This window comes from Cervus elaphus, chromosome 29 (assembly GCF_910594005.1).
Source record: "Cervus elaphus chromosome 29, mCerEla1.1, whole genome shotgun sequence".
In the NCBI taxonomy this organism is placed as follows: domain Eukaryota; kingdom Metazoa; phylum Chordata; class Mammalia; order Artiodactyla; family Cervidae; genus Cervus; species Cervus elaphus.
This window is the reverse complement of record NC_057843.1, coordinates 2,822,892-2,849,024: the sequence shown is the minus strand read 5'-3', so window position 1 is coordinate 2,849,024 and position 26,133 is coordinate 2,822,892. Positions and strand designations below refer to the sequence as shown.

General features: G+C 46.7%; 1 protein-coding gene across 3 annotated transcripts in view; it reads left to right on the top strand.

Annotated features, from left to right (window-relative positions):
* The window catches only part of MFAP3L (microfibril associated protein 3 like), a 116,557-nt gene that overhangs the window by 71,277 nt on the left and 19,147 nt on the right, over positions 1-26,133 (top strand). Inside the window, exon 6 of one of the 3 annotated variants that reach the window (XR_006338565.1) lies at positions 15,733-15,885. The exons of the other annotated variants lie outside the window; for them this stretch is intronic. The gene's annotated coding sequence lies outside the window, so the exon portion shown is untranslated. Of the gene's footprint in view, positions 1-15,732; positions 15,886-26,133 lie in introns of those variants that run through there. 3 annotated transcript variants of the gene reach the window in all.

The following is a 26,133-nucleotide window of genomic DNA, read 5'->3' as shown; positions in this document are numbered from 1 at the left end:
AGGGAACAGAATTCTATGTGGGAAGGTATGGGATTTCTAGGGCTTCCCAAGTAGCTCAGTGTTAAAGCATCTGATGACTCCCAGTGCTTGGAACTGTTTTAACTCCAAGATCCATCCATCCATTTAACAAATATTAATTGAGCAACGACAATGAACCAGGCCCTGTGAAAGACACTGAAGGTATGAAAACAAGTAGGACAGGGGGGTGGTGGAGATGAACCAGAAGGTGAATCCTGTAGAATGTGCTGGGAACGTGTCTCATAACAGACTGAACCCAGGACATCGCAGGGTTCCTAGAGGTGGTTTCAACCTGTGCCCTGATTCATAAAGGGTGAGCTGGCATGAGCCAGGTGAAGAGGGAGGTGTAGACAAAGAAGAGGCTGGAAGGTTACACTGGGACCAGGTAAGGAAGATCTGGAGTCATCCTGCTGAGGGATTTGTGGTTTAACACATGTCATGTGCGTCCTCATGCTCAGCACAAAGAAGTCCCTGATATATCTTATCCTTTATTGTTTATTCTATGGGCCACAGGAAGTCAGAGGACTTTCACTGGTGTCAGTCAGTCAAGATGGGGGGTATTGACATATTAAGATTTGCATTTTGCAAGCTCCCTTTGGCGATAGGGAAGAGAACAGATGGTAGGGGATCACCATTAGGAGTGAGGCAGTGGAGGAGCCTGAAGGGGTGATCTGACAAAACGTGATGGTAGCTGGGGTGGGAGGTGGCCATAGGGAAAGGAGCAAAGTGGTGAAGTGTTGCAGATGGGAGGGAGTGGGTGAAGAAAGCGGCGTGTCAACAATGACCCTGGGTTCCCTCATCAAGCAAAGAAGCTGTGTTGGTGCCTTCCCCCAACACAGGAGATAGCAGAGCAAGGAGAGTGGGAAAAAGGATGCACTCTGTGTGCGCAAGTCCAGCTTCGGTGCCTGTGGGACATGCCGGCAGCTGGGCATGGGCTGGAACTAATGAGAAAATCTGGACTAGACATCTAACTTTGGGAAGCTGGCAGCCCTTAGAGAGGAATTAAATCCACAGCAATGGATGAAATGGTCCTGAGAGAAAGGAAGCAGAGTGGACCCTGGGAGCAACCCTGAGGAGGAAGTGATCAAGGATCCCGGCACAAAAATTGTATATATATATATATATTTTAAGAGACACTCTAATGTTGTTTGTTAATTAGCAACAGATAACTAAAACACTGGCAATGCTAATCTTTTTCTCTGGTGAAGCTGTTCCTTTAAGGATCAACAATGACCTCAGCTGAAACTTCAGGGGCCTTCTCTAAGCCTTTTCCTTTCTGGACAGCTCCAAGGCACGTGATGATTCTGAAACTCCTTCTGTTGGTGCCCCTGTCTCCTTTCAGGTCCACGGCCTCCTCTGGGGCTCAGTATTTCTCCCTCATCCGTTAATGTCGGGGCCCCACAAATGATGTGCCCCGACATTCTCTATAAACTCTGGTCTCAGTGTTTTTATCCAATCTCACTGCTTTAAATATCACCTCCACCCAGATAATGTCCAATTCCTGGCAGAGGCACAGTGAGTAGAAGCTCACAGTCTGGAAATGGGCCAGACAGGGCTTTAATCCTGCATCTGCCTGTTCCTAACCAACCGTGTGACATGATGTGAGCCATTAAAGTGGTTCAGCCCCGCTAAACCGCCACTTTCTCCTCTTAAATCTATATAACAATAGCATATAGCTCACATGGACATTGGTTTAGCTGCCCCAGAATGAAGACTTAATAAATCACAGTTTTCCCATGTCTTAGTTTTTCGTACCACTGCTTACGTAAGGAAAAAATGGTAATATTGAATGTTTGTATGCATGTGGGGTAAATAGAGGTGGCTGTGATCAGAAAGAATTGGCCAGAGGGCTCTGGCCTCTCCAGCCCCTGCCCAGCCCCCATCCTTAGGGGTAAGGGCCTGGATAGTGACCATCCCAGATCAGACATGGCACCCCCACACCCCATCACACACACATCCCACAAGCCCCGGGGAGGGTCAGGGGGAGAAGGGGGTCAGCTGAGAGACCAACATTTCCCGAAGAGAAGTTGTTGTCTGGAAAAGGCCATTTAAACCTGCAGACGCAGAGCGGACCTGACTGCCCGTCACCACCCAGAGGGTGAGGGTGGAAAAAGAGGAGGAAAAGAACTGTGTCTCTCAAGATCTCTATGCAATCACCCCACTCAGCAGGAACACCTACAAGACTTAAGTGCCTGTCACAGCCAGGACGCCAGCACGGACACATCCACTGGTCCTACTCAGGTCACGTGTTCTCGTGTGTACGTGTGTGTGCGCGCGCGCGTGTGTGCGTATGCACACGCGCGTGTGTGCGTATGCGCGCACATTTAGTTCTGTGCAGTTTTATCACGCGTAGGTTTGTATAACCACCACCACAGGGAAACAAGGATCCAGAACGTTCTTCCCACCACAGGGATCCCCGGTGTTGTGGGATACAAACACACCCACTGACCTCCCACCCCACCCCTCACCCTGACAGCTGAGCATCCATTATTCATTTCTACAGTTCATTTCAAGAATGCCCTAGATGGAATCATCCAGCCTGCAACCTTTTGGAATACGCTTTTATCATTCAGCACGATACCCCTGAGATCCACCCTGATTCTTGCCTGGGTCACGGGTTTTAAGAGATCTGGGTTGTCTCCAGTCTGGGGTATTATGGATTCTATTGCTGTTGTATTGACATACAAGCTTTGGTGTTAACTGTTACTGTACTTTTAAGATTAATTTCCCAGAAAACTCCAGTTAAATATCTTCTCCTTTCTTTACAGGCTATTTAAGTTTTCCTGTCTCTGAAATGTTTTTTTACCATTGCTCTTTCTAGTTATTTATCTTTCTCATTTTGATTCTTGGGGATTTTTTATAGATTCTGAATGCTAATCTTTTGTCAATAACATATGTTATAAATATCTCCCAAACTCTGGTGTCCTTAGATAAACATAAATTTTTAATCTTAATGTGGTCAGACTTACAAGTCACTCTTTGTGCTTTTTTGTGTTCTGTTTAAGAAATTATTCCCTACCCCAAGATCACAAAGATAACCAGCATGGTCTCCTAAAATTTTAGGGTTTTGCCTTCCACATTTAAGTCCTTCATCCACCTGGAATTTGGTTTGTGTTACATATTTACATAGGGCTGCAATATCAATTTTTGAACACGAATCTCCAGTTGTCCTATGACCATTTATTTGAAAGTCTGTTCTGTCCCCAGTGACCCCAAAACTCATCTCTTTTGCATATTAAGTGTCTATATATTCTCAGCTGTGTTTCTGGGTTCTCCCCATTCAGCGCAGAAAATGAGAATGTTCCCCTTGCGGGGAGCGGGGGAGATGGGACAGGCTTACTCCTGTCTCCCTCTGTGCCCTTTGGGAGTCTTAGCCTGTGCAGGTGGTCAGCATCTTTTAAGAAGCCATGCCCTTCAAAGACCTGGCCTGTGTCTGGTCTCTGACGCCTCAAAGAGCTCTCTAAGTTCAGAGAATGCCAGCTTTAGGGTCCACTTCCCCTCTTAGGAACCTGGCCACTCATTAGTCGACCTTCTTGCAAGTTCAAGTTTTTATCGATTTTTTTTCTTTCTTATCGGCTCTTTTCACGAGGGCATCACTCAGTATCTTCTGAGGCCAGGAAGGGAAATAGGAAATTCACATCAAGACAAACTGGCAGCTTAATTGACTTCAGGAGAACTGGTGTTTGGGCGAATGGCCTTCCAGCCCTTCTTCACTTCCTCATGGTGCTCACTTTGGGTATTTGAAAGCCTCCAAGCTCATCCCCCAGCTCCAGTCTCTCACCAGACCAACACACCTCCCCACGGCTGCCAGAGCCGCCTCCTCGGAGCAGATGCCTGGCCAGGACAAAACCCTCTCTGCCACCCTGTCCTCCCTCTTGGTTGTTCAGCAGCCAAAGAGCTCGAATAGCTCTCACAACCTCTGAAGAAGGGTCAAGGACCCCACCTGTCCTGGAGCTCAGGCAGCCCGGCTCCACTTTCCTGGGCTAAGCCCCACCCTGTGCACGTGTCACTAGCATGGGGGAGTTTTCCTGTGATTGGAGGAACGTGCACCAGCGTGGGAAGAGTCTCCCTGTGATTGGAGGGACGAGCCTCGGCGTGGAGAGAGGTTCCCGGGTGATCAGGTGGGCCCTTGCTGCACGCATGCGCACTGAGGAGCAGGGCAAGTCCTCACGCTCTAGGCCGGTGGCCGCGGGGCGAGAAGGGCCGGCTTGGAGCTGGTGAGGACCAGGAGCCGAGGGGAGCGGGCAGCTCCAGAAGCCGGCAGTGACCCTCAGCTGACCGCAGCAGCCTGGAGGCAGGGTCCAGAAGCCCGTCTCCCCAGAGCTCCCGGCAGCGCCCCACTGGCCGCGCCTGGATTTTGGCCTTGGGCAACCCGGATTGAACACCAGCCTGGTACACCAGCTCTCCTGTTTCGTTGTGGGACTCTGGGAGCAGGGGTGAGGTGCCTCCCCAGGCCCAAGAGCCAGCCCTCTAAGGGGTCTCTGAGTCCCACCCACTGCCCCTCAGGACCGACTATATATTAGGACTGGGAAGTGTGACTGACCAAACTGGGTTCCCCCAAACGCCAAAGGTTGAAGCCCTGACCTCCAGGGCCTCAGAATGGGCCTGTATTTGAAGCTAGGGCCTTTGAAGTGGTGATTAAATAAAATGAGGCTGTTAGGTGGGTCCTGATCCAACCTGTATCCTTATAAGAAAGGGAAATTTGGAGACGGAGAGAGAGACACTAGGGGTGGGAGCATTGAGGAAGAGCCACGCCCCCACAGTGAGAGGACAGCCATGGGCTTAGGAGAAACCAAACCTGCTGACACCTGAATCTTGGCATTCTGGCCTCCAGACCTGTGAGAAATAGTTTGTTGTTCAAGCTGGCAGCCCTAGTCAATAAATACAGGCAGAATAGAATTGTGGAGGAGAACCTGATAACAGTTGATTGTTCAGTAATCCACACGGTGTACCAGGCTGTGCTTAGAGCTAACTTTGCATTTAAGAATTTACTTTTTTGAATGTACCAGTATATTATGAAAATAGGTGTTCAAGGGTCACCATAACATAGTTTAGGGCAATGCTCCGGGAAAAAATAAGAATCAAAATAACCAGGGAGTGTTGGAATCTATATCTCTTGATAGAACTAACAGCTGTTGAATTCTGGTCTGAGGTGCAAGGGAGAGGACCAGCTTGAAGCCAGAACATTCCACATTTCTCTAAGAAATCTCTTGTCAGAACCAGGTCACTGACCAGTTAGTGATTGCCAGTGGCTGGCAGTGTCTGAGAGGAGGCAGTGACCACTCCTCTGTGAATTGCTCTGTTCTTCTTGTCATGAAAGTTGCCAAGTAGCCACTCTCGAAGTCTGTAGTCAGTGAGTCAACAGCTCGCACCTGGCATTGGCCTCCCAGCTGTTGACAGTCATGCTCACAGTTCCATCCCAATTGCAGACACTGCTGCCAGATACAGGTTGATCAGGCCTTGTCCATACCATATGTGTTTTTACATGGCTGTGATTAAACTGGCAGAAATGTCTGAAGGCAGGAGGCAGAAGGAGAAGCAGGGGCTCCAAATGGGCCCCTCACAGCTGCTTTGTGGATGTTTCAAAATAAGTTAGCTTGTTGCCGAACTCAAGTTCAGCTGTTTGTGGCTCAAGAATTCAGTATTGAGAGACAAGTGTTGGGTGAGAGGAGATAGCTTCCTTGAGGAAGCCAGAAATCCTGGGGAGAAGGTGGACTCGTGTCCCAAAGGACCAGCTTCCCCTTGCTGATTGGGGGCATGAACTCTTATAGGGGAGGGTCAGGGTGCACAGGAGGGGTGGAGGGCTATCTGTAGAAGAGCAGTCAGCTCTTGACTGTCATCTTGAAATTGGTCATCGGTGGTCTGACTAGTGTCATCTTGATTGTCTTGTTGTTCAGTCGCTAAGTCGTGTGTGACTCTTTGCAACCCCATGGAGTGCAGCACACCAGGCTTCCCTAACTGTTTTAAGTGCAGTTAATCTTCAGTTCCAAGGCTGATTTGTTCCCATTTGTTTGAGGACAGTTCTTGCAGTTGTGGCAGCTTATGTCCCTGCTGCAGCCTGGTCATCATGTAGTTAACTTCTCCTGCTCTTGGGGGTTTCAGCGTCTATAAGAAGCTCACAGGACATGGCTCAGAATATTATCTATAGCCCTTGAGGAGGAACTCAAGGTCTTTGACTTTGCTTAATGGCTAAACTGTTATTATTTGATGTTGTTTGACTATTTCCCTTCTCTTCTGCATTATCTCAACTCTCTGATTAAATTTGTTCTTTGGCTAAAGTTTTTCTACAAACAAGAGGCAGGAGGAGGACTTGGGAGAGGGGAGGATGGTCCTGCTCGGTTTCAGCCTCACTGTCCTTTTATTTTTTTCCAATTATGTGTGTCCTGATCACATGGGCCTTGTATGTTTATACTGTTTTTTTTTTAATTGAAGTATAGTTGCTGGACTCCATGGCTGATTCATGTCAATGTATGGCAGAAACCACTACAATATTGTAAAGTAATTAGCTTCCAACAAATAAAAATAAATGAAAAAAATAAAGAAACAACAACAACAAAAAGAAACAAAAAAAGAAATCCATTAGCAGTAGCAACAACTTAATGACAGACAAGTACATGGCAAGATTTTAACTACTGTGTGTTTAATAGTCCAGTACTAGCGAATAGTCCAATAGGCCAGTAGGAAACTAAGATAAGTTTTGCTAAAATTCTGCTTTTTCAAATTATGATAAATGAAATAAAATAGTGTCCAAAAATGAAAAAAAAATGAAGTATAGTTGCTAGACAATATTATGTAAGTTACAGGTATGCAGTATAGTGATTCACCTTTTTAAAGTGTTATATTTCATTTATAGTTACTATTTTAAAAATTTGCTGTATTCCCTGAGTCGTACATTATATCCTTTTGTTCATTTATTTTACACCTAAGAGTTTACTTCTTATTCCCCACCCATTTCCCCTCCCCACTGATGACCACTAGCTTGTTCTATGTATCTCACCTCACCATCCCTTCTAAGACACTGTGGTACAAACAACCTCACAGATAACTGTGAATAACATCTTCTTTCTCTGTATCTTCCCACATGACTAGCATCAAAGAGAATACCTGAAATATGGAATTTAAAAATTATACTTCCATCATTATTTTGAATGTACCCGTGTACTGTTGACCTCCTTGGAGAGATTACAGGCTTCTGGCACAAGAACTGTGACCTTTCATTCCCTGTGGAAGCCCATCCACACACAAAGTACCTGGTACCTGGGAGGCAGGTAATAACTGTTTGTTTAACAAATGAACCGAAGTTCTCAAGAAAAATACCACCAGTGCCTTAGAGAGGAAAGAAATGCCTGAACAAATCACCTTCCATCCCCATCTGTCTGTCTCTGAATTCCTTTAGACAATAAATATTTGAGCATTCTAAAACACACAGTTTGAGCAGAATCTAATCAGTCTCTTATAGGCTTTCTCAGGGCAAAATCTGGGCCCAGCCAATGCGTCCCCACCCCAGACCTTTTCTCTCGTTTATACCCCTTCCTCTGTCTGCACGCCCTGCTACTCCTGTCTGTCTGTTCAGATTCTCTGACTTCTTTGGTGAAGCTTAGCCCAACTATTGGGTTTCATACCAGTCTTCCCCTCTTTAAACCCATCACATTATTGGTATCTAATCCTCCTCTTGTGGATTCGTGTTGCACCCACTCCAGACCATGCGGGGAACTTTTGGAGCTCAGTGGTCGTGTCTCTAAAGTCACTTCCAACCTGCGCCCTTGCTGACCGCTCTGCCTCATGCTCACTCTCTGTCGCCCACCTTCTCACATTTTCCCAGGACACTGAGACGCCCCACTGGTTGGTCTCCTTGCCGAACACCTTGTGCCCACATTTACTTTGGGGAGGATGTCTTCAGAGTCATTTATTCAGCCGTTGCTTGTTGAGAACATGCTGAACAAGCTTTGCAGACACTGCTTGGGTCCCTGGAGATGTGGCCATGAAGTGACAAGGGGACCCATCACAGAGTGGGTGACGGGTACACCAACAATGAGAGTGTCTTGGGTGAAGGAACACTGACGGTGGGGCAGACACAGCGGGGGCTGCAGTGGGAAGGCGGTTTATTTTGTGTAAGGTGTCAGGAAAGACCCTTCTAAGGAGGTGACAGTTTCGCCCAAATCAAGACAAGGAACCTGTTAAGCAAAATGCAGATGAGTCAGGGTAGCAGGGGTGGTCAAGAGTAGGTGCCATAAGTGGGGGAAGTGGACAGCTGCCAGGTGGTGGGGACCATGGGGACTGGCTTGGCCTGGAGGCAGAGGTTTTATTCTAGATGCAGTGGGGGCCACCAGGGGACTGTGCTTGGTGGGAGATGGACGGATGGGCATTTGGGCCTAGACGCTGGATGCTGGCAGGAAGCAGGGGAGGCCTGGATTAAGGTCATAGCCATGAAAACAGCAGGAAGTAAATGGCTTCAGATGACATTTTGGCAATAAAACCAACAGGCCTTGCTGCTGGGTCAGACATTGTGGGTGGAGGATGGGAAGACTTTATAGAGAGACCCATGGATTGTTGGCCCAGCAACAAGTCCTGGTAACTGAGATGGGACAGACACAGGCTTAGAAGGGGTCCTAGGTGTGGACCCTGGGCAGGTTAAAGAACTGTTAGATGTTCAGTCAAGCCCACAAAGAAGGGTCACTGAAGGCCACGGGGCTTGTCTTGGGACCTGCATTCACTCCTTTCCTTTTGCATGGCCCTCTGAGCTAGCTGATCGTTGCTTCCACAACACATGGATGGTTCCTGTGCTGTATCACTATCCAGAGGTGGAGCGTGTGGGATTCCAACTTTAAGATTATGGAGAAGTGAAAACTCCACACTGGCCTTGGGCTTAAGCCACACGCTCCCTCACTGGAAGATGGACATCACAGAACAAGGACCAAAAGAAGACGATCCGAGGGTCCAGGTTTTCTCCCTTCTGTCATGGCCATTTACTGTATTTGTTGTTGTTCAGTCATAAGTCATGTCTGACTCTTTGCGACCCATGGACTGCAGTATGTCAGGCTTCCCTGTCCATCACAATCTCCTGCAGTTTGTTAAAATTCATGTCCATTGAGTCAGTGATGCCATCCAACCTTCTCATCCTCTGTCATCCCCTTCTCTTCCTGCCCTCAATCTTTCCCAGCATCAGGGTCTTTTCTAATGAGTCAGCTCTTTGCATCATGTGGCCAAATTATTGGAGCTTCAACATCAATCCTTCCAATGAATATTCAAGGTTGATTTCCTTTAGGATTGACTGATTTGATCTCTTTGCAGTCCAAGGGACTCTCAAGAGTCTTCTCCAGCATTGCAATCCTAAAGCATCAATTCTTCAGTGCTCAGCCTTCTTAATAGTCCAACTCTCACATCCATACACGACTACTGGTAAAACCATAGCTTTGACTATACAGACCTTTGTTGGCAAAGTATTGTCTCTGCTTTTTAATATGCTGTTTTTATTCTTTCTGTTTCATATCCCCATCTGGATGTAACCTACTATTCAGAGAATCTGGGATATTCCCATTGGTTGCATAATTCTTTTCTGACACTTGTGTTAATATTGTCTCATTCTTCTAGTTGATGACCCTGGGAGCTGCAGGTAGTAGACTATTTCTGTGATTAGAATGTCTAAAGTTACCTGAATCCTTTGTACTAACTGTTAGGAAACATTTCCATCAGGTGAAACTGTTCATGTTGGAGAGAGTGGATGGTATCATGCTTCAACCAAACTCTAAAAGTTTTTTGCAAAAGCAAATCACTATTCTTGCTTATTATTCCTCTGTGTGTGAATAGCTCCCATGAGAACCTCATAAGAGCAGACATCCTCTGTCTAATTGCTATCAGATAATACCCAGTTCCTGATGTCATCCTGGAAAAGCACTGATGCTTCTCTCATATAAAAATCACACTATTTTCATTAACATACATCACAACTAAATGCCAGTGGGAAAGAAGGTATTAGAGCATGCCTGTTCTGAAACTGTTTGCAGAATAAACTTAAAGGAGCTTTATGGAGGGAGGTGGGAGGGGGATTCAGGATGGGGGACACATGGACACCCATGGCTGATTCATGTCAATGTATGGTAAAAACCACTACAATACTGTAAAGTAATTAGCCTCCAATTAAAATAAATAATTTATATTTTAAAAAAAGCAACTAGCAGTTAAGGAGATCACACAAGTCAATCCTAAAGAAAATCAACCCTGAATATTCTTTGGAAGGACTGTTGTAAAGCTCTAATACTTTGGCCACCTGATGTGAAGAACTGACTCATTGGGAAGGACCCTGATGCTGGGAAAGATTGATGGCAGGAGGAGAAGGGGACGACAGAGGATGAGATGGTTAGATGGCATCACCGACTCAATGGACATGAGTTTGAGCAAACTCTGGGAGATAGTGAAGGATAGGGAAGCCTGGCTCGCCGCAGTCCATGGGGTCACAAAGAGTCAGACACAACTTAGGAACTGAACGACGACAAGCAGTTAATCTATGTTGTGGAAAATAGACACAAGTGTAATTGTCATTGTAAGATCTCCTAACAACCCTTTGTAAAAACATCAACCACTGAGTCTCTGAGGCTGTGGATGGAAACTAGAAAAATCAGAGGATGCCTATGTGGTAGTTGCCTGGTCATCGAAGGACGTTAGGTGTTGACTGACTCTCTCATGGGGTCGCAAAGTGTCAGACACAGCTGAACACCTGAGCACAACATTCTCACAGGTCCTGTACGTGTGTACCCCTAACTATACACCTAGACCTCCGTTTTGAATACCCACTCCAAGCAAAAGAGCCTGTTTAAAGCACCTTGAAATTCCCTTCCCTTGTCTTACAGTAGACTCTAAGAGCTAAGCCCATACTTGAGTCAAAGCTACCAGATGATTTAATGAGATGTTGTCCAGAAAAAGAATTAAACAGGGATCCCCACCTCCCTCTCATGGGAAACAGAGTGAAATGGCAGTCTTCCCCAAAGGAGGCCTGGAGCCTCCCTCAGCAGGAGGAGTCCTGACCTTGTCCTCCCGTCAGGCAGTGCAGCAGCTCTGCACTGCAGCTCAGGAAACTGGAGACTTTTCTGTTTAGAGTCTGGAGGGGGATGGAGTTGGTGCGAACCCCTCCAGGATGAGCAGCTGTCTCTCTCTCCACTGGGCCTGTCTTATCTGGGTCCCCTCTTGAGCCCCCTCAGAGCACGAGGCGGCCCTTGTCCTAGGTGCTCCAGCCTGGTACCCTGAGTCGTGTGGCCTTCACACGGCTGGTGTCAGCAGCTTAGCATCAGACCTGTCTGCTCTTGAACCAACTCCACCCTCATGCTGACTTTTCTCCTTTTTCTGCTCTCAGTCACTGATTCAAGTGTTCTGTTATTTATCACATGTTATTTCTCACTGGACAGGGCGTTTTCCCCCGTTTAAATTGTGGAGGAATTCACTCAATAGAGTCCAGGGTTAAGGTCACTGGAATGCTTCTCTCTGCACCTAAATTAATTTTTTAAAGAGAGAATTTCTGAGATCTCATGTGATTTTCAAGCTAAAGCCTGATTCAGTGAAAGGAAGAACGTGAAGAGCTTTCTCGTGTCTTTGTTTTAATATTCAGACTCAACCGGGCGGAATGGGAGGGTGGCTGTGACACAGAAAGCCAGCCAGGCAGCCACTGTTCCTTGGGCGGGCCGCCCTCTGGGTGCCATGCCCATCTCTCTTCTTCCCCACGCTCTATCGATTAAAAACAGCATCTCGCACACCAGCCTCCTTCTGGGGTGTTGCACTGAGTTGTGCTCATGGAGTTTGTGCAGAAGGGTAGTGATGCTCTGGCCATCAACCCCGGCTCACGGCCGTTCACCGTGACCGAGGGCTTGCTGGTCACAATGTGCCGCTGCAGGCAGAGGCTTTCTGTTTCCATCAAGAGAGAGAATTTATGAAAGTTCGCCCCTGACTTTGATGAAGCAGAGGTCTCACTGCCATCATAACAGAAACACAGGCCACATTTTTTAAAGCTACCCTAAGGGGAACCAAAATAAACACACAGCAGCCGCTGTAACAAATCTCTGAGGGTTTAGGCTGTAAATGTTAATAGTGTCCTTGACCTGTAGAGGCACTTTATGGTTATAAAGAGGTTTCTCATTTATTCCTCACAACACCTAGGTGACAAAGGAAGAAAAACTATTAATTTTTTTCCGTTTTGCAAATGGCACGACCAGAGTTCAGAGGCCCAAGGTCATGGGGCTGGTGAGTGGCCTGAGCCTGAAGCTGGCTCTAGCACCTTCTCACTATATTGTCGATAATGTGCTATTCCTCACATTAGGCCAAGGTCTCTGTGTTGCTTTTTCCAGTAATTGTGATGGGCAGACATGCCATAAACCTTCTGTAGCCCTGTCATCTTATGTCTAGGCATGCACATTGCTTAAGAGGCAGTTCTCAGCTGGGGGTTCAAGCTATGAATATAAACTAGACTGTTTTATTTAGTCGGCCTTTGTGGAGGTCAAAATTGTGATCACACTAGCGCCAGATTTTTTTTCCAGTTGCTTAAAGAGCTTTATAGGTATATGGCTCAGACAGTAAGGAATCTGCCTGCAATGCAGGAAACCTGGGTTTGATCCCTGGGTCAGGAAGATCTGGAGAAGGAAATGGCAACCCACCCCAGTAACTCTTGCCTGGATGATCCCATGGTCAGAGGAGCCTGGCAGGTTACAGTCCATGGGAACGCAAAGAGTTGGACACCACTGAGTGACTAACACTTTCACTTTTCATCCACATCCCTGCAATGATGCAGATTTTGAACAGAAACAAGAATACTAAGAGCTGAGCCTGGAGTGGAGACACGTGGCACTTCACAGAGGGCAGTAAGTGTTCAATGTGTGTGATGTTCTGTTGCGCCTGGGCCTGAGACACTGCACTCCCTTCTCATCACCCTCAGTAGCCAGAGCAGTGCTTTACAGCTGTTCCGCCCTCCTGGATAACCCACGGGGGAGGACACACTGATCAATAGGAGGCTCGCTCACGGATGGGGTTGGATGAGCAGTGATCAGCCAGATCACAGAGCAGGTCTCTCCCAAGAACGGTGCCTTTACAGATCCTCTCACCAGATAGGATGGTGCATACCGTCTGCACTCAGTTTCACCTGCAGTACTGGTCTTCAACCTTCTCTGTCTTCCGTGTGGAATCTACGTGGGTTTTCTTTTCCCACACGGGGGCTGTCCATTAGGGGAAAATTTATGGATCCACATGGTATCCTTCATCCCTAGGTGTTCTTGGGTCCACACTCAACATTTCCAGAGCCCATGAAGGAGGTTCTAGGTCACAAGATGTCTGGAGAAGGAGAGGGGAAGATTACATAGCCCCTGAATCCAGGACGAAGGGTTTGTGTCCAGGCTGACTGTTCCCGTCTGTTTTGACAATGACTTATTTTTTATAGTCATGAGGATGGTAGGACTGGGGTGGGCATAGGCATGTTTTATTTTAGAAAACTTGGTTATACTTTGACCCTGGCATAGACTTCACACTGCAGGTCCCTTGATGCCAGTGGGCCTCAGGAGGCCAGCACCCATTCCCACAGCCCACGAGACACAGGCGAGGCTGTCTGCCTTCACTGCTCGCCCTGGGGCGCACAGGGCAAGGTAGGCGAGACTCCGGGGTGGGCAGGCACTTCCGCCTTCCTAATGGCTCTGTAGAGGGGGAATGAGAGAGCTGTTCAGGATGGAATGCTGGTGGGAGATGCTGAAAGGTTCAGTTGTGTTCTGGGGCAGCCCAGAACCAAGGTCACAGCTCGCGGTTCTGAGTCTGGAAGCGGGGCCGTGAGCCAGCGAACCACAGCGTGCGTCCTCCTGTGCCGACGTGCGGAGCGGTCACTGCGTCGCCACGCAGTGCTGTGCGTGGATCCGTGCGCGGATACGTGCGCGGATTCAGCACCACACCTCCTAGTGCCAGCGTGTGCTCACTTCACTCAGACGGCAGTGTGTGTGAGGAGGCTGAGGAACCTGCTGAGTTATACCTGTGCCGACCCCCACCCTGCCTCTCCCGGATTCTGGGTCTGCACGGGCCCGGGGCGGGTTTGGTGTGAGACAGTCCTGCTCTGTGGGGCCCCGGTAGCTTGCCCTAAGTACTGAGGCCGCTCCCCAGGTCCCAGCTTTTCTTGGGGATGCTGATGCCAGGCAGCCGGTGTCACAGAAAGACGCTGAACTGAGAGTCAGGACCTTCTTCACAGGACCCGGGAGCCTGAGCTCATCTTGGGGCCTCAGATACAAAGTGGGGGTGAGGCTTTCTCTTGCAGCCACAGGTGTCCCCCAAATGTTGGACATTGATGTGGGGTCAGCCAAGATCACAGCATCAGCTGGACGAAGGGGACAGAGACCCACCCTGGGTTGTGGTGGGTGTGTTCCTTAGCAGCCTCCTGGCTCTGGCGTCAGTGAGGTGTCCTTTGAAGCCATCTCTAGGATTATTCTTCATGCTCATTTCACTTTGTGATGTATGACATTACGTCACTTAAAAGCTTTGTTCAAATTTATGGTTTATTTAATGTTATGTGCATATATTTTGGGCTTCCCAGGTGGTTCAGTGGTAAAGAATCTGCCTTCAGTGCAGGAGATGCGGCATTGATCCCTGGATCAGAAAGATCCCCTGGAGGAGGACATGGCAATCCATTCCAGTATTCTTGCCTGGAAAATCCCATGGACAGAGGAGCCTGGCAGGCTACATTGCATGGGGTCTAGTATACTAATTAATTTTAATCAATAAAGTTAAACTACCTATATATTTACTTACATAGTTTAACTTGATTGATTAAAATTAACTAATGTGCTAATAAATTTAATAAAGTTACATTTTATTAAACTCAGTAATTTAATAAAATTACATTTTATTAAACTCAGTTCAACTTTATTGATTAAAATTAATTAGTGTAGTAATAAATTTAATAAAGTTAAACTCGGTTGAGCTGCAGGAAACATTTAAACCAGTAACTTATCTCTGCTCATACAGATTTAATTTGTAAGGAAGGAAAAACCTAACAAGGCAAGACCACCTGCTAGTGACTTGACTCGGGTTTGTTCAGACGTAAAGGAGATGACTGACTCCAGGGAATCAGAGGTCGAGCTGGGTCTGAGGCGTAACAGGCCCTGCAGTTCAGTTTCCGTCCCCTCCTCCCTTCTGCTGAACCTGTGCTTTCCCTTCCAGTGAGTGGTGCTGGCTTCAAATTGGATTTTGCTACTTCGTGTTTTTTTTTTCTAGCACATCTGATGATCAGGTTCAGATTTTACCTAAGTGTCCCAGCTGCTGAACCATGAAGCTGGTACAGTTCTAAAGCAATATTTTTTTTTTTCAAATAAATAATTTCGCAGAGCAGTATTTAGCTGTTCCTGTCTGGAGCCCAGGGGGCAGGAGATAGAGTCCGAGGCAGAGGTGGGGGCTTTGCCAGCCGAGACGCGGGTACCTGGGCCATGCTGTCCGCGACGTGCCGTGTGCTCAGGCAGGGAGGTCACAATCACATTTGGGGAACAGCTCCAGGCTCCAGCAGGAGCACCTGGCTTCCTCTTCCTGTCTCAGAGCCTCGCTGTTGGCACCCTCATTCCCTTTTGTGCTCCCAAGAGAGGCTAGAGCCTGGATTTGGCGTGGTGATCACCAGGCCAGAGTTGGACTGGTAGAGCCATAGGTATTGATTCCAGACAGTGACTTCATCCCCTTTCTTCTTCCCATCCTGTTGCCCTGCACTCTCTGCAGCCTGTGTCTCCACTTCCATCTGCATCAGCTCCGTGAGGACCACTCCACCGTCTCCATCTGCATGTCTCAGTCGTGTGCGTCTCCAGCCCCACACCCCCGCCCTGTTCCCACAGCAGCAGGACTGCAGGCTCCTTGGGCCTCAAGAATCCGAGTGAATCGCTCAGACGGTTTTGAAGCACCAGCATGCAGGCAGATTTGTCTGCGTGCAGCACCACCCTTTCCCACCAAAGAAAAGACAGAATAAATTCAAGAACATTCAGAGGGAAAATCAAAGGATTTTTGCTTTTGGTTTTTTCCTCTAGGGTTGTGAGTAGTGTCTTTAAGCCATAACCTTCTTAGGTGTCTGACATTTTAAGTCTAAACGTCTTGCCGTCCATTTGAAATACGAAGCACAGTTGGGACAGCACAGTTAGGACACATGATGATAAATGGTGACGACAACAGCTTCCCCGTGTGCTCTTGGTGCGTGTAGTGTGCCTTGCACAGGGTCCTCTCTGAGCCTCCAGCATACCTGCTGTCTCTCCTCCTGCCTGCCGAGCAAACAAATGCACTCCATCCTGTGATAACCTGATATGTGGAGGCAGAAGCACCCGTCATCTTCAGGAAGGGGCTGACGAGCTGAGAAATGTGTGTGTACAAACATAACCTGGACTTTGGGAGGAGAGGGAGACTGCCCAGTCGGGCTCCCCGACACCCGGTGAGGTGTGCAGGCGGACATACAGCTAAAAATGGTCTTCACACTGTGTCACTGCCCTGGTTCCCAGATGTGTCCTCATTCATCCTGGCAGGAAGCAAAGCAGGACTGAGAGAGGGCAGTGAGGGTCCTTCCAAAGAACCAAAGGACACGCCTCCATCCTGACCTGCACTCCAGGCTCAGGCAGGGCAGGCGTCGAGGACCGAACCAGAGCCACGGTGGACGCCTGGCTGGGTCCATGGGGTGCACGCATGGCACTAGGGGTCCCCCAGACAGCGCCTTAGTGACCAATACTGTCTGCGACTGCATTCATACCAAGTGTGAGCTTTAGGACCCAGAAGCAAACTTTTAGTTAAAACTGAGGTAAACCGTCAGCCTAGGAGCCTGAGCATGATGTGATGGTCCAGAGATGGGAGGAGGGTGATGGGAGGCATGTCTTTGCCCCGTTCTGTTCTACTTGGGAAACAGACAGCCCAACAGACTGGTCTGGCAAACAGACCTGTCACAGCGGCCGTATTCTGCACCGCTATGCCATTTGCATTAAATACACCTGAGTGGGCAGAAGTGCCTCTCTGTGTTGGCTCTTACATGTCATCAGCGACTATCGTGACCACTCTGATCGCTACCATGAGCCCAACAGTCAATCCAGAGACCATGATTATGTGTGTGTGTGTGTGGTATAGATGTGCAGGGAGTCAGACACAGCAGAGCAGGAAGTGCGGGTGAGAGCTTCACAAAAGCTGTAATAAACACTGACAATTAATTTCCATAAAGGGACAACTTCTTATGGAATATCCGTAACTGAGTGGGTTCTGCAAAGAAGAAAAACTGATAGAAAAGGAGACAAACCTTACACAGTACCTTGCTGCTTCAGATTCCACCATTAGAAATAATCTATATTGTGTGGACTGAAGACTCATCTCCAGTTAGATTATGAATATCTTTGGATGAGGATGTGCATGGAATCCCGGAGTCCGTTACTCTGGGGCCGCTCTGTGTATGCATTTCTGTCATAAAGCAGAGGTGATATGTTGAAATATGGTTTTCTTCTTTTTCCCTCCTCATTTTCTTACATATGACATTTCCCTCTTCAACCATCCCCATCTGCCTTTGGGAGAGGTAGAATGGTTACTGTAGAAATACAGAGAGAAAGCTTTTGACCTGCAGAAGAGGATTTTGAAACCCACAGAAACACACTAGTCTTGAAAACCTAAGTGTGGGAGAGAGAGAAGGAATGTCGGCCCAGGGTGCTTCGTTTACTGCTCACAAGTGAAACTTGATGACTGATCCTCGGTTCGCTCTAGGCCCTTGGCAGGGAGTGCTTGGGATGTTCTGGAGAAAGTTCCAGACAGAAGGAGGAGTTTGCACTGACATGCTGTTGTACGGTTGTGTGTGTGTGAGGAGGAGAGGGTGTGACAGTGATTGAGACAGCGTGCCTGGCGCTGAACACCCTCCAGCGGCTGCGGCAACTCTTAGGTGCCGGTTACAGATGCTGCTAACACCCACGACGTTACCCGCCGTGGTCGCCCCTCTCCGCGTCTGCTGCCCTCCCCCAGGCTGCACATGCATGGAGCCCGGGATGCTGTTCTGTTTGTCATGGTGTCCTCAGCCCCCATCACAGAGCTCAGCACTTGCTGAGAGAATAGTTTCTAATGAAGAACAGGGGTAAGAAGGGGCGGGTGCCCAGAACTGGTCCTTGGTCTACACCACACCATCACTGCAGCCATCCGTCTGCAGTCATTGGTGCAAGAAAAACCCCACAAACCTAAAGTAATCAACTGAGCCTTAGATAAGATAAGGATGTGACTTTTTTTTATTCTGAAAGTGATTAAGTAGTCATGGGGCTACCACAAAATGTGGAGGCCTCTATCTCCAGTGACCTCTTTGAGATGCAGAAAACACCTGCAGTGGATGATTTTCACTTCAGTCACTCAGTCATGTCCAACTCTTTGCGACCCCATGGACTGCAGCACACCAGGCTTTCCTGTCCTTCACCAACTCCCAGAGCTTGCTCAGACTGATGTCCGTTGAGTCGGTGATACCATCCAACCATCTCATCCTCTGTCGTCCCCTCCTCCTCCTGCCTTCAGTCTTTCCCAGCGTCAGGGTCTTTTCAAATGAGTCAGTTCTTCTCATCAGGTGGCCACAGTATTGGAGCTTCAGCTTCAACATCAGTGCTTCCAATGAATATTCAGGATTGATTTCCTTTAGGATTGACTAGTTGGATCTCCTTGCAATCCATGGGACTCTCAACAGTCTTCTCCAACACCAGAATTCAAAAGCATCAGTTCTTCAGCGCTCAGCTTTCTTTATAGTCCAGTTCTCACATCCATACATGACTACTGGAAAAACCATGGCTTTGACTATACAGACCTTTATTGGCAAAGTAATGTCTCTGCTTTTTAATATGCTGTCTAGGTTGGTCATAGCTTTTCTTCCAAGGAGCAAGCGTCTTTTAATTTCATGGCTGCAGTCACCATCTGCAGTGACTTTGGAGCCCAAGAAAAATAAAGTCTGTCACAGTTTCCATTGTTTGCCCATCTATTTGACATGAAGTGATGGGACTGGTTGCCATGATCTTGGTTAATGGTTTAGAGCTGCCTTTGTTTGAACAGGGCTGGGCCAGGTCATCTCTGCAGGTGGCTTCAGCTCTGCTACCCTGTGCTCTGTTAACCAGTTAATATTTCCCTGTGATTGCTCTTAGCACCTGCCTGGTAACATTATTGTTTCTTCCATACAATGCAGTGATGTGACGTTCATCTAATAACAGTAACCACTCACCCTGCCCTTCCTCCTTACAAGTGTCACTTGCTCTGCAACAAGGACACCTTCCTTCTTTCCTTTTCTCCAGCTAAACAAAGACCATACTCAGGGCTTCCACGAGTACCTGTCACATCCTCAATACTTAACTAAAAAGCCACCTGGACTTTCAAATCTTTCATTTACCCAGGCTTATGTTTCTCTTTCCTTCTTTCATCCCATCTAAATTGTGTTCTTTTAAAATTTTTATTTTTAAAATTATTTTTTAAATTATTTTTAAATTATTTCATTTTTAAAAATGTTTTATTTTATATTGGAGTATAGCTGATTTAGAGGGCTTTCCAGGTGGTGCTAAAGAGCATGCCTGCCAATGCAGGATATGCAGAAACAAGGGTTTGATCCCTGGGTCAGGAAGATCCCCTGGAGGAGGGCATGGTAATCCACTCCAGTGTTCTTGCCTGGAGAATTCCATGGACAGAGGAGCCTGGCAGGCTATGGTCCATAGGATTGCAAAGAGACAGACACAACTGAAGCAGCTTAGCATGTACATAGCACACATAGTTGATTTATAATGTCACGTTAGTTTCAAATGTACAGCAAATTGATTTAGTTACACATATATCCATTCTTTTTCAGATTCTTTTTCCATATAGGTTATTGTAGAATATTGAGTAGAGTTCTCTGCTATACAGTAGGACCTTGTTGTTTTATCTATTTTATAAATAGTAGTGTATGTATGTTAATCCCAAATTCCTAATTTATCCCCGTCTCCTACAGACCGGCTATCCCCTTTGGTGACTGTAAGTTTGTTTTCTATGACTGTCAGTTGTTCCTGTTTTATAAATAAGTTCACTTGTATCATTTCTTAGATTCCACATAGCAATATCATGTGTTTGTCTTTGTCTGGTTTATTTCACTTAGTATAATGATCTCTAGGTCCATCCATGTTGCTGCAAATGACATTAGTTCATTTTTTTTTAATGACTGAGTAACATTCCATTTTTTCTGTGATCTAGCAGATGTTGGCAATTTGATCTCTGGTTTCTCTGCCTTTTCAAAATCCAGCTTTAGACATCTGGAAGTTCTTGGTTCATGTACTGTTGAAGCCTTGCTTGGAGAATTCTCAGCATTAATTTGCTAGTGTGTAATAAATGCAGTTGTGTTTGAACATTCTTTGGCATTGCCTCTCTTTGGGATTGGAATGAAAACTGACCTTTTCTAGTCCTGTGGCTACTTGCTGAGTTTTCCAGATTTGCTGGCATACTGAGTGCAGCAGTTTAACAGCATCATCTTTTAGGGTTTGAAATAGCTCAACTGCAATTCCATCATCTCTGCTGGCTTTCTTCCCAGTGATTCTTCCTAAGGCCCACTTGATTTTGCATCCCAGGATGTCTGGCTCTAGGTGAAGGATCACACCATCGTAGTTATCTGGGTCATTAACATCTTTTTTTGTATAGCTCTTCTGTGTATTCTTGCCACCTCTGCTTAATATCTTGTGCTTCTGTTAGGTCCCTACCATTTCTGTCCTTTATTGTGCCCATCTTTGCATGAAATATTCCCTTGGTATCTCTAATTTTCTTGAAGAGATCTCTAGTCTTTTCCATTCTGTTGTTTTCCTCTATTTCTTTGCATTGATCACTTAGGAAGCCTTTCTTATCTCCTTTTCCTTTTCTCCTTTTCCTTTAGCTTCTCTTTTCTCAGCTATTTGTAAGGCCTCTTCAGACAACCATTTTGCCTTTTTGCATTTCTTTTTATTGGGGATGGTCTTGATCACTGCCTCCTGTACAGTGTCACAAACCTCCATCCATAGTTCTTCAGGGACTCTATCAGATCTAATCCCTTGAATCTATTTCTCACTTCCACTGTATAATCATAAGGGATTTGACTTAGGTCATACCTGAATGGTCTAGTGGTTTTCCCCACTTTCTTCAATTTCAGTCTGAATTTGGCAATAAGGACTTCATGATCTAGCCACAGTCAGCTCCTAGTCTTGCTTTTGCTGACTATATAGAGCTTCTCCATCTTCAGCTGAAAAGAATATAGAAAGCAAGAAAGTTCCAGAAAAACATCTGCTCCTGCTTTATTGACTATGCCAAAGCCTTTGACTGTGTGGGTCACAACAAACTGTGGAAAATTCTTCAAGAGATGGGAATAACAGACCACCTTACCTGCCTCCTGAGAAACCTGTATGCAAGTCAAGAAGCAACAGTTAGAAACAGACACGGAACAATGGACTGGTTCCAAATTGGGAAAGGAGTGCATCAAGGCTGTTTATTGTCACCCTGCTTATTTAACTTATATGCAGAGTTCAGTTCAGTTGTTTAGTTGTATCTGACTCTGTGCGACCCCATGCACTGCAACACACCAGGCTTCCCTGTCCATCACCAACTCCTGGAGTTTAGTCAAACTCATGTCCATTGAGTCGGTGATGCCATCCAGCCATCTCATCCTCTGTTGTCCCCTTCTCTCACCTTCAGTCTTTCCCAGGATCAGGGTCTTTTCAAGTGAGTCAGTTCTTTGCATCAGGTGGCCAAAGTATTGGAGTTTCAGCTTCAGCATCAGTCCTTCCAGTGAATATTCAGGACTGATACAGAGTACATCATGCGAAATGTCAGGCTGCATGCAGCTCAAGCTGGAATCAAGATTGCCGGGAGAAATATCAATAACCTCAGATACGCAGATGACACCACCCTTATGGCAGAAAGTGAAGAGGAACTGAAGAGACTGTTGATGAAAGTGAAAGAGGAGAGTGAAAAAGCTAGCTTAAAACTCAGCATTCAAAAAACTAAGATCATGGCATCTGATCCCATTACTTCATGGCAAATAGATGGGGAAACAATGGAGACTGTGATAGACTTTATTTTCTTGAGCTTCAAAATCACTGCAGATGGTGACTGCAGCCATGGAATTAAAAGACACCTGCTCCTGGGAAGAAAAGGTATGATCAACCTAGACAGCATATTAAAAAGCAGAGACATCACTTTGCCAGCAAAGGTCTGTATAGTTGAAGCTTTGGTTTTTCCAGTAGTCATGTATGGATGTGAGAGTTGGACTATAAAGAAAGCTGAGTGCCAAAGAATTGATGCTTTTGAACTGTGGTGTTGAAGAAGACTGTCGAGAGTCCCTTGGACTGCAAGGAGATCCAACCAGTCCATCCTAAAGGAGATCAGTCCTGGGTGTTCATTGGAATGACTGATGTTGAAGCTGAAACTCCAGTACTTTGGCCACCTGATGCAAAGAGTTGACTGATTAGAAAATAGCCTGATGCTAGGAAATACTGAAGGCAGCAGGAGAAGGGGACGACAGAGGATGAGATGGTTGGATGGCATCACCGACTCGATGGACGTGAGTGTGAACAAGCTCCAGGAGTTGGTGATGGACAGGGAGGTGTGCTGCAGTCCATGGGGTCGCACAGATACGTACACGACTGAGGGGCTGAACTGAACTGAACTGAACGTCCACTGCATGTGTACACCACATCTTCTCCATCCAGTCATCTGTTGGTGGTCACTCAGATTACTTCCATGTCTTGGCTGCATCGAACGTTGCGGTGCGTGTACATTTTCAAAGTATGGTTTCCTCCAGGTGTGTGCCCAGAGCGCAGTCCCCGAAGCAGACTGAGTCACTGTTTTTAGTTTTCTAAGGGAGCTCCATTCCGCTCTTTTTGCTGTGGTGATCTAAATCAGCTGGCAACCAGAAGGACTGGAATTAGAATTTTGAGTGGCATCACATTGTGAATGTCTGAGGATACCCCTGGGCTGTAAACCTGGGTCCCTCTTTCCTCAGGCTGGCGTCACCAACCCCCAAGGACAGACCCAAAAAGAGAACCTGTCGCTTTCAGAGGATAGGGGTTGGGGGCTGAGTATCTCTGTCCTTCTCTGCCTTCCCATCTCATATGACACACAGGCAAGATTAGAGCTGATTGTTTAAAGGAAATTTACTGAGAGAAGAAATGTTACAACTTTCTAAAGCAGCTGACTTGTTCCCAAGAATTAAAATCTGTGTGGATCTTTGAAGCTTGAGCCAAACGTTCAAGACTCCTTGCCAGCAAGTCACACACTGTTCCCAGGGGCCTCTGCTGGGCTTGTCCTCCTTACTCTTTAAAAACCAAGAGCGTGGGGTTCAGGGACAGCGTGTGTGGGTGCCTCCGGACCTGGCCCGCTGACTGGTCATTGTCCCCGGGATGGCAGCCCCGGGGCCTGCAGCGCTGCCCGCCCCCGCACTCACACACAGGGCAGACCTGATAACCCGCGGGGAGAATTCTCACCTCCTTCAGACAGGAAGCAGGCTCACGCTAACCACCCGGGACAGAGCCGGGCTGAGACTGGGGTCTGGGACCAGAGGCCATACCACCCTCAGGGCTCTGCTGCGTGCTGCGGGGTTCAGAAGGCCTGGCCTCTCAGGATTCCGAAACACAGTGAGAGGGAATGCCGATGCGTGTAAATTACATAGCAGTCCGATAATGGTTCACGTCAAAAGCAAAAATGTGTCACTAGGCAGAGCATGATGAGCTGCTAAATGAACCATCAGGCCATAATTGGAGAGGGTTGCCATGCCCTCCTCCAGGGAATTTTCCTGACCCAGGGATAGAACCCGCATCTTCTGCTTTGGCAGGCAGATTCCCAGCCACCTAGGAAGCCTACTCCGTGTATTGGGACTTTCTAAATAAGCCACTAACTGGAGGCAGGACAAAGGCAGAAAATAAGAGAAAACTGGGGCCTGCTTTCTTCTGCACGATGGCCTTGCAAGAGAAGAATTGGAAGACCTACTTTAGGGAAGGAAAAAGATAAAGGATTCCTGGCAAAAATGTCAAGACTCTATGAGAAGGATTTGATGTCATTCAGTTTCCTTTTTTTGGTTTTTTATTGAAGTCTAGTTGATATACAGTGTTGTATTAATCTTTTCTGTACAGCAAAGTGTCTCAGTTGTATACATATATACATATATATTTTTATATTCTTTTCCACTTTGGTTTGTCCCAGGACCAAATATTGAATTGAATACAGTTCCCTGTGCTCTATGGCAGGACCTGGTTGTCCATCCATTCTGTGTTTCATGGTTTGCATCTACTAACCCCAAACTCTCAATCTGCCCCTCCCTGACCCTGATAGAGAATTGGGTTTAAAAGTTTTTATTCCAGACTTAGCTTAAGGCCTGGGGTGCTCGGTGTTTAAAATGTGTGAAAGCTATTATTTAATGTAGCATGCGCTTTGGGTTTTATTTTTTAATTTCATGTAAAAATAGCTTGAACTATGGTTTTTAAAAAGTACTTGAAGGATTTTAAGACTGACAAGAAAAAATTGCACCAGCAAAATCTAAATAGTAGCTTTCAGTTTAATTCTAAAGTTGCTGGCCGTGATAATTAAAGCACTCTGTTGTTCCACTTTCCAGCGGGTAGATAAAGGAGATCTGACTGATAACTGCAGTTTTCTCTGTAAATCGCACTGCTGGTAGTAGCCATGTGAATTTTGGACTAAGATCAAGCAAACTTGGGTTTAAAAGAACCCTAGAAACAGAATACCAGTTTAGGCCTGGGCACTGATTCTTTCCTAAGCCAGGATGGGGCTGCTTGTTCTGAATAGTTCCCCAAGTGGGCGATGAAGCAAAGCATGTTACAGTTAGTAGTAGCAAAACTATGAGAGTGGAAAAGTACATCCCTACCCAGTTACATGACCAAAGAAGGACTAATGTTTTATAGAACTCAGTATGCAAGCATTTTACATGCATTGAATTCTCAAAACCACCTCTGGGATAAATGTTACTATTGTTGTGTAGTCACTCAGTGGGGTCTGACTCTTGGGAGCCCTTGGACAATAGCCCACCAGGCTCCTCTTCCATGGGATTTCTTAGGCAAGAATATTGGAGTGGGTTGCCATTTCCTCCTGTAGGGGACCTTTTTGACCCAGTGATCAAACCACATCTCTTATATCTCCTACATTGGGAGGCAGATTCTTTACAAATGAGCCACCCAGGAAGCCCCAAATATTACTATTAACCCCAGTTTCCTGGTAGTTCAGACAGTATAGTAATGCAGGCAACTGGGTTCTGTCCCTTGGTTGGGAAGATCCCTAGAGAAGGGAATGGCAGCCCACTCCAATATTCTTGCCTGGAGAATTCCATGGATAGACCATGGGGTCGCAAAGAGTCAGAAAAGACTGAGCAACTAACACATAGGTGAGAAATCAGTTCATAGAAGTTAAATGATTTATCTAGTAAACTGCAGACTCATGCAAACTCTTGTATCCTAATTCTAACATTAAGACCTGGTAACTCAGCATTGAAGGTGACTGATTCCCCATGTCAGGAAGATGCACGCCCCTTCATTTTTGTTGACGGCTGGGGGAAATAATTAACCCTTCTAAGCCAATGTGGCTGTATCATTTCAGACATAAAGGATTCCAAGTGGAATTAGAGAGCAGTGCACAGAAAGAGTCAAAAGGAGCGAAATTAGGGACAAGCCAATAGTGGATAAAAGCACTGGTTTTGGAATCAGAAGGCAGCTGACCTTGACCTCCACCTCTCACTGGCATGTGACCTTCAGGAAGTCGTTTAACCTCTCTGGGTCTCAGTGTCCTCATTTGTGAAATGGGGGCTCCCCTGGTGGCTCAGATGGTAAAGAACCTGCCTGCCGTGTGCGAGACCTCAGTTTGATCCCTGGGTCAGAAGATCCGCTGGAGAAGGGAATGGCTGTAGCCACTCCAGAATTCTTGCCTGGAGAATTCCATGGACAGAGGAGCCTGGTGGGCTACAGTCCATGGGGTCGCACAGAGTCGGACGTGACTGAACAACATCACACACAGGACCTAGGACATAGTGCAGTTGTGATCATCACAGGACATCCTGTACAGTGAGAGCACAGTTAATGCCTGGAGAATGTAATATGTGCTCAATAAATGGAAAGTCTGCTGCCATCCTTTATTCCAAAAATATTGTACTGAGCGTAGATC